The 7,500-nt window shown below is 53.9% G+C and overlaps 3 non-coding genes across 3 annotated transcripts in view; all 3 read left to right on the top strand.

Moving 5' to 3' along the window:
* Positions 1-3,451: 3,451 nt before the first annotated feature.
* Positions 3,452-5,344, top strand: LOC126327731 (small subunit ribosomal RNA). The gene has a single exon (XR_007561418.1). It is a non-coding gene; the product is annotated as a small subunit ribosomal RNA (ribosomal RNA).
* Positions 5,345-5,706: 362 nt separating this feature from the next.
* LOC126327802 (5.8S ribosomal RNA) lies at positions 5,707-5,861 on the top strand. Its single transcript, XR_007561484.1, has one exon. It is a non-coding gene; the product is annotated as a 5.8S ribosomal RNA (ribosomal RNA).
* A 188-nt stretch (positions 5,862-6,049) lies between these two features.
* The window catches only part of LOC126327764 (large subunit ribosomal RNA), a 4,222-nt gene continuing 2,771 nt past the window's right edge, over positions 6,050-7,500 (top strand). Inside the window, exon 1 of the ribosomal RNA XR_007561451.1 lies at positions 6,050-7,500. This exon is cut by the window's right edge and continues 2,771 nt beyond it. This is a non-coding gene — a ribosomal RNA (large subunit ribosomal RNA).

Raw genomic sequence — 7,500 nt, 5'->3', positions numbered from 1 at the left:
CTTAACCTAACTCAATTTGTCCCTTAACCTAACTCAATTTGTCCCTTAACCTAACTCAATTTGTCCCTTAACCTAACTCAATTTTGTCCCTTAACCTAACTCAATTTGTCCCTTAACCTAACTCAATTTGTCCCTTAACCTAACTCAATTTGTCCCTTAACCTAACTCAATTTGTCCCTTAACCTAACTCAAGTTGTCCCTTAACCTAACTCAAGTTGTCCCTTAACCTAACTCAAGTTGTCCCTTAACCTAACTCAAGTTGTCCCTTAACCTAACTCAAGTTGTCCCTTAACCTAACTCAAGTTGTCCCTTAACCTAACTCAAGTTGTCCCTTAACCTAACTCAAGTTGTCCCTTAACCTAACTCAAGTTGTCCTTAACCTAACTCAAGTTGTCCCTTAACCTAACTCAAGTTGTCCCTTAACCTAACTCAAGTTGTCCCTTAACCTAACTCATCTGTCTCGCGTGTGTTGTGTCCCTTAACCTAACTCAAGTTGTCCCTTAACCTAACTCAAGTTGTCCCTTAACCTAACTCAAGTTGTCCCTTAACCTAACTCAAGTTGTCCCTTAACCTAACTCAAGTTGTCCCTTAACCTAACTCAAGTTGTCCCTTAACCTAACTCAATTTGTCCCTTAACCTAACTCAAGTTGTCCCTTAACCTAACTCAATTTGTCCCTTAACCTAACTCAATTTGTCCCTTAACCTAACTCAATTTGTCCCTTAACCTAACTCAATTTGTCCCTTAACCTAACTCAAGTTGTCCCTTAACCTAACTCAAGTTGTCCCTTAACCTAACTCAAGTTGTCCCTTAACCTAACTCAAGTTGTCCCTTAACCTAACTCAAGTTGTCCCTTAACCTAACTCAATTTGTCCCTTAACCTAACTCAATTTGTCCCTTAACCTAACTCAATTTGTCCCTTAACCTAACTCAATTTGTCCCTTAACCTAACTCAATTTGTCCCTTAACCTAACTCAAGTTGTCCCTTAACCTAACTCAAGTTGTCCCTTAACCTAACTCAAGTTGTCCCTTAACCTAACTCAAGTTGTCCCTTAACCTAACTCAAGTTGTCCCTTAACCTAACTCAAGTTGTCCCTTAACCTAACTCAATTTGTCCCTTAACCTAACTCAAGTTGTCCCTTAACCTAACTCAATTTGTCCCTTAACCTAACTCAATTTGTCCCTTAACCTAACTCAATTTGTCCCTTAACCTAACTCAATTTGTCCCTTAACCTAACTCAAGTTGTCCCTTAACCTAACTCAAGTTGTCCCTTAACCTAACTCAAGTTGTCCCTTAACCTAACTCAAGTTGTCCCTTAACCTAACTCAAGTTGTCCCTTAACCTAACTCAAGTTGTCCCTTAACCTAACCCACGTTGTCCCTTAACCTAACCCACGTTGTCCCTTAACCTAACCCACGTTGTCCCTTAACCTAACCCACGTTGTCCCTTAACCTAACCCACGTTGTCCCTTAACCTAACCCACGTTGTCCCTTAACCTAACCCACGTTGTCCCTTAACCTAACCCACGTTGTCCCTTAACCTAACCCACGTTGTCCCTTAACCTAACCCACGTTGTCCCTTAACCTAACCCACGTTGTCCCTTAACCTAACCCACGTTGTCCCTTTGCCTAACATAGTTCACTGCTCGGAATCTCTGGTGTCGTTGTTATCCTCATGTAGATGTCTTGCGAGTGTTGCTTACTTTCCACATATTCCTGCTATCCACTGTCAATTGTACTGCAATAGGACTATATCGCCGACCCCCCCCCCTCCCCCCCCTCTGTCCCCCTCTGTCCCCCTCTTTGTGTCTCTGTCCTCTCAAGCTGGTCGGTCTGGCGTTTGAGTGTTAAATGAGCCTCGCAGCTGTTCAGTTGCATTCAGATGTCGACGCCCTCAGTGTACGTCGTGGTATGGTCTGTGTCCATTGTCCGCTGATGTCGTACGCGTAACCCACACGCTGTACCGATCATCGGTCGTTACGTACAGAGTGAAGTAGTGTGATACGTGTGACCGTACGCTGGCTGTGCCCAACGGTGTCGAATCTCAATTTCCATATGTTGTGCTTGATGCTACTTGTCTCGTCTCCCAATAACAGCTAGGTTGCACTGTGGTACGCCGTAGAGGCGTGTGGGAGGAACGTACGAACGCATTGTATGTCACCCTGGGTCGCTGGGGGTGGTGGTGCGGTGAGTCAGGTCAGGTCAGGTCAGCGTGAGCCGTCTGATGTAGTGACGCGTGTATTCCGACTTTGTCGTATTGCCTCACACAAAGTGCTACCCTGGTGGACCGCGTTCCATATCTGGGACATGCCGCAGATGCCGGTTGACAGTGGATCGCGGAAGGTACATCGCATACGTGCGCGGGCCACCTTCCACGTGTTCTCTTCTGCACATGTCGCAGTGTGTATGTGGTCTGATGTAGCGTGTCGTGACACATGACATCCTGGCATGCAAGAATTGTTGAATTCGCAAATGTAGGTGGACATCTACGTTTACTGCCCAAGATACGCAAATGAACTGGAAATCCGTTGTTGAGCGGTTGTTCACGCTGGAGGTGAATCTGTGATGGCGACGATCGGTACAGCTATTAACCGGTTGTTTCAGCGGTACCCGCCACATCCACACGCGTGACTAGGCCCATGTGGGTATGAAGCGATACGCGGCGGTGGCTTGGTGGGACTGTTCCCGGCCGGTGAAGGGGGGCCGCCCGGCGTGTTGGCCGCGCGCTGCGTGGGCGCACGCGCAACAGGCGGCTGGTGGGGGGCGCCGAGTGGCAGGAGCGCCAGCCGACGGGCCCGGCAGGCGGCGCAGCTACGCTGCGGCGCACCCTGCACGCGGCGCCTGGCGGCCAAAGTTGGTTCAGCCGAGCCCGGTGCGAAGCGCGGTGGACATCTGCAGTGTGCTGGTCTGATTGAGGACTGTGTGCGTTGAGGATGCGCCGCCGCCTGGCACTCGGCGCCGCGACGCCGTCTGCTGCTCGGTCGCCCCAGCGGTTCTCGCAGGTGGTTTGTATCGCAGTTGTGCGGACGTGTTGGCGCGTGCGCTGTGCTGGGAGAGTTCGCTTCTGCACCCAAGTGGGGCTTTGCCCTTGTGTGGCGCTGGCGTTGGAGCTGCCGGTCACCATAGGTGGCGCGTGTTGTCTCCCGCCGGCAATGCCACGACAGCACGCTCCCGGGCCTCTGTCGGCAGCGGCAAGCTCAGTTGGGAGCAAGGGTGTTCGCACTAAAACCGTCTACTCGCCTAACTCCGGGCGATTGCGCCTCTCTCGAAACCGACCAAGTACCTAGGACGGCGCTGCGCGCCGCCGGGACCTGAGAGGGTTTCGAGGTGTATCGTGCAGGGGAGCTCGGCCTCCTCCTGTTTGCAGAATAATTGAGCGGACGCTTGCGTGTTCGCGCGGGCCCCCGGGACACACTCCCGGGCGGCCGGCTGCTCAGCTCTAGTTGACGCAGCTCCCTGGTTGATCCTGCCAGTAGTCATATGCTTGTCTCAAAGATTAAGCCATGCATGTCTCAGTACAAGCCGCATTAAGGTGAAACCGCGAATGGCTCATTAAATCAGTTATGGTTCCTTAGATCGTACCCACGTTACTTGGATAACTGTGGTAATTCTAGAGCTAATACATGCAAACAGAGTCCCGACCAGAGATGGAAGGGACGCTTTTATTAGATCAAAACCAATCGGATTGGCTTGTCTGGTCCGTTTGCCTTGGTGACTCTGAATAACTTTGGGCTGATCGCACGGTCCTCGTACCGGCGACGCATCTTTCAAATGTCTGCCTTATCAACTGTCGATGGTAGGTTCTGCGCCTACCATGGTTGTAACGGGTAACGGGGAATCAGGGTTCGATTCCGGAGAGGGAGCCTGAGAAACGGCTACCACATCCAAGGAAGGCAGCAGGCGCGCAAATTACGCACTCCCGGCACGGGGAGGTAGTGACGAAAAATAACGATACGGGACTCATCCGAGGCCCCGTAATCGGAATGAGTACACTTTAAATCCTTTAACGAGTATCTATTGGAGGGCAAGTCTGGTGCCAGCAGCCGCGGTAATTCCAGCTCCAATAGCGTATATTAAAGTTGTTGCGGTTAAAAAGCTCGTAGTTGGATTTGTGTCCCACGCTGTTGGTTCACCGCCCGTCGGTGTTTAACTGGCATGTATCGTGGGACGTCCTGCCGGTGGGGCGAGCCGAAGGGGTGCTTTCGCGTCCCGAGGCGGACCCCGTTTAAATCCTACCAGGGTGCTCTTTGTTGAGTGTCTCGGTGGGCCGGCACGTTTACTTTGAACAAATTAGAGTGCTTAAAGCAGGCAAGCCCGCCTGAATACTGTGTGCATGGAATAATGGAATAGGACCTCGGTTCTATTTTGTTGGTTTTCGGAACCCGAGGTAATGATTAATAGGGACAGGCGGGGGCATTCGTATTGCGACGTTAGAGGTGAAATTCTTGGATCGTCGCAAGACGAACAGAAGCGAAAGCATTTGCCAAGTATGTTTTCATTAATCAAGAACGAAAGTTAGAGGTTCGAAGGCGATCAGATACCGCCCTAGTTCTAACCATAAACGATGCCAGCCAGCGATCCGCCGCAGTTCCTCCGATGACTCGGCGGGCAGCCTCCGGGAAACCAAAGCTTTTGGGTTCCGGGGGAAGTATGGTTGCAAAGCTGAAACTTAAAGGAATTGACGGAAGGGCACCACCAGGAGTGGAGCCTGCGGCTTAATTTGACTCAACACGGGAAACCTCACCAGGCCCGGACACCGGAAGGATTGACAGATTGATAGCTCTTTCTTGATTCGGTGGGTGGTGGTGCATGGCCGTTCTTAGTTGGTGGAGCGATTTGTCTGGTTAATTCCGATAACGAACGAGACTCTAGCCTGCTAACTAGTCGCGTGACATCCTTCGTGCTGTCAGCGATTACTTTTCTTCTTAGAGGGACAGGCGGCTTCTAGCCGCACGAGATTGAGCAATAACAGGTCTGTGATGCCCTTAGATGTTCTGGGCCGCACGCGCGCTACACTGAAGGAATCAGCGTGTCTTCCTAGGCCGAAAGGTCGGGGTAACCCGCTGAACCTCCTTCGTGCTAGGGATTGGGGCTTGCAATTGTTCCCCATGAACGAGGAATTCCCAGTAAGCGCGAGTCATAAGCTCGCGTTGATTACGTCCCTGCCCTTTGTACACACCGCCCGTCGCTACTACCGATTGAATGATTTAGTGAGGTCTTCGGACTGGTACGCGGCATCGACTCTGTCGTTGCCGATGCTACCGGAAAGATGACCAAACTTGATCATTTAGAGGAAGTAAAAGTCGTAACAAGGTTTCCGTAGGTGAACCTGCGGAAGGATCATTACCGACTAGACTGCATGTCTTTCGATGTGCGTGTCGTGTCGCGCAACACGCTACCTGTACGGCAGTGGCCGTGCGCCGCGTGCGGAACCACGCGTGCCTCTCAAAACTAGCGGAAGTGTTGTTGTTGTGTGGTACGAGCGCTGAAGCTCTGGAGCGGCTGGCCTGCGGTACCTGGCGCCTGGCGCCGGTTTTGAATGACGTTCGCCCGAGTGCCTGTCCGCTCCGGTGTGGAGCCGTACGACGCCCATCGGCTGTGAGGCCGTTGGACACAAAAAAAATAGTGGAACAGGGGCCGTCAGACGCCTCAGTCCCGCAAATGCTACTGTCTTGAAAGAGACAGTGGGAGACTGAAAAGGAAAAGATCACCCAGGACGGTGGATCACTCGGCTCGTGGGTCGATGAAGAACGCAGCAAATTGCGCGTCGACATGTGAACTGCAGGACACATGAACATCGACGTTTCGAACGCACATTGCGGTCCATGGATTCCGTTCCCGGGCCACGTCTGGCTGAGGGTCGGCTACGTATACTGAAGCGCGCGGCGTTTGTCCCGCTTCGGAGACGTGGGAGTGTCGTGGTCGCCTGTGTGGCCGGCCGCGTCTCCTTAAACGTGCGATGCGCGCCCGTCGCCTGGCGGTTCGCATACCGGTACTTTCTCGGTAGCGTGCACAGCCGGCTGGCGGTGTGGCGTGCGACACCTCGTACAACGACCTCAGAGCAGGCGAGACTACCCGCTGAATTTAAGCATATTACTAAGCGGAGGAAAAGAAACTAACAAGGATTCCCCCAGAAGCGGCGAGCGAACAGGGAAGAGTCCAGCACCGAACCCCGCAGGCTGCCGCCTGTCGTGGCATGTGGTGTTTGGGAGGGTCCACTACCCCGACGCCTCGCGCCGAGCCCAAGTCCAACTTGAATGAGGCCACGGCCCGTAGAGGGTGCCAGGCCCGTAGCGGCCGGTGCGAGCGTCGGCGGGACCTCTCCTTCGAGTCGGGTTGCTTGAGAGTGCAGCTCCAAGTGGGTGGTAAACTCCATCTGAGACTAAATATGACCACGAGACCGATAGCGAACAAGTACCGTGAGGGAAAGTTGAAAAGAACTTTGAAGAGAGAGTTCAAAAGTACGTGAAACCGTTCTGGGGTAAACGTGAGAAGTCCGAAAGGTCGAACGGGTGAGATTCACGCCCATCCGGCCACTGGCCCCCGCCCTCGGCAGATGGGGCCGGCCGCCCGCGCGGAGCAATCCGCGGCGGGGTCGTGTCCGGTTGCCTTTCCACTCGCCGCGGGGTGGGGCCGTTCCGGTGTGCGGTGGGCCGCACTTCTCCCCTAGTAGGACGTCGCGACCCGCTGGGTGCCGGCCTACGGCCCGGGTGCGCAGCCTGTCCTTCCGCGGGCCTCGGTTCACGTCTGTTGGGCAGAGCCCCGGTGTCCTGGCTGGCTGCTCGGCGGTATATCTGGAGGAGTCGATTCGCCCCTTTGGGCGCTCGGGCTCCCGGCAAGCGCGCGCGGTTCTTCCCGGATGACGGACCTACCTGGCCCGGCCCCGGACCCGCGCCGCTGTTGGCTCGGGATGCTCTCGGGCGGAATAATCGCTCCCGTCAGCGGCGCTTCAGCTTTGGACAATTTCACGACCCGTCTTGAAACACGGACCAAGGAGTCTAACATGTGCGCGAGTCATTGGGCTGTACGGAACCTAAAGGCGTAATGAAAGTGAAGGTCTCGCCTTGCGCGGGCCGAGGGAGGATGGGGCTTCCCCGCCCTTCACGGGGCGGCGGCCTCCGCACTCCCGGGGCGTCTCGTCCTCATTGCGAGGTGAGGCGCACCTAGAGCGTACACGTTGGGACCCGAAAGATGGTGAACTATGCCTGGCCAGGACGAAGTCAGGGGAAACCCTGATGGAGGTCCGTAGCGATTCTGACGTGCAAATCGATCGTCGGAGCTGGGTATAGGGGCGAAAGACTAATCGAACCATCTAGTAGCTGGTTCCCTCCGAAGTTTCCCTCAGGATAGCTGGTGCTCGTACGAGTCTCATCCGGTAAAGCGAATGATTAGAGGCCTTGGGGCCGAAACGACCTCAACCTATTCTCAAACTTTAAATGGGTGAGATCTCCGGCTTGCTTGATATGCTGAAGCCGCGAGCAAACGACTCGGATCGGAGTGCC

The sequence above is a fragment of the Schistocerca gregaria genome, unplaced genomic scaffold (genome assembly GCF_023897955.1).
Source record: "Schistocerca gregaria isolate iqSchGreg1 unplaced genomic scaffold, iqSchGreg1.2 ptg001059l, whole genome shotgun sequence".
In the NCBI taxonomy this organism is placed as follows: Eukaryota; Metazoa; Arthropoda; class Insecta; order Orthoptera; family Acrididae; genus Schistocerca; species Schistocerca gregaria.
Note: the sequence above shows the minus strand (reverse complement) of the source record. Positions and strands in the feature narration are given on the sequence as shown.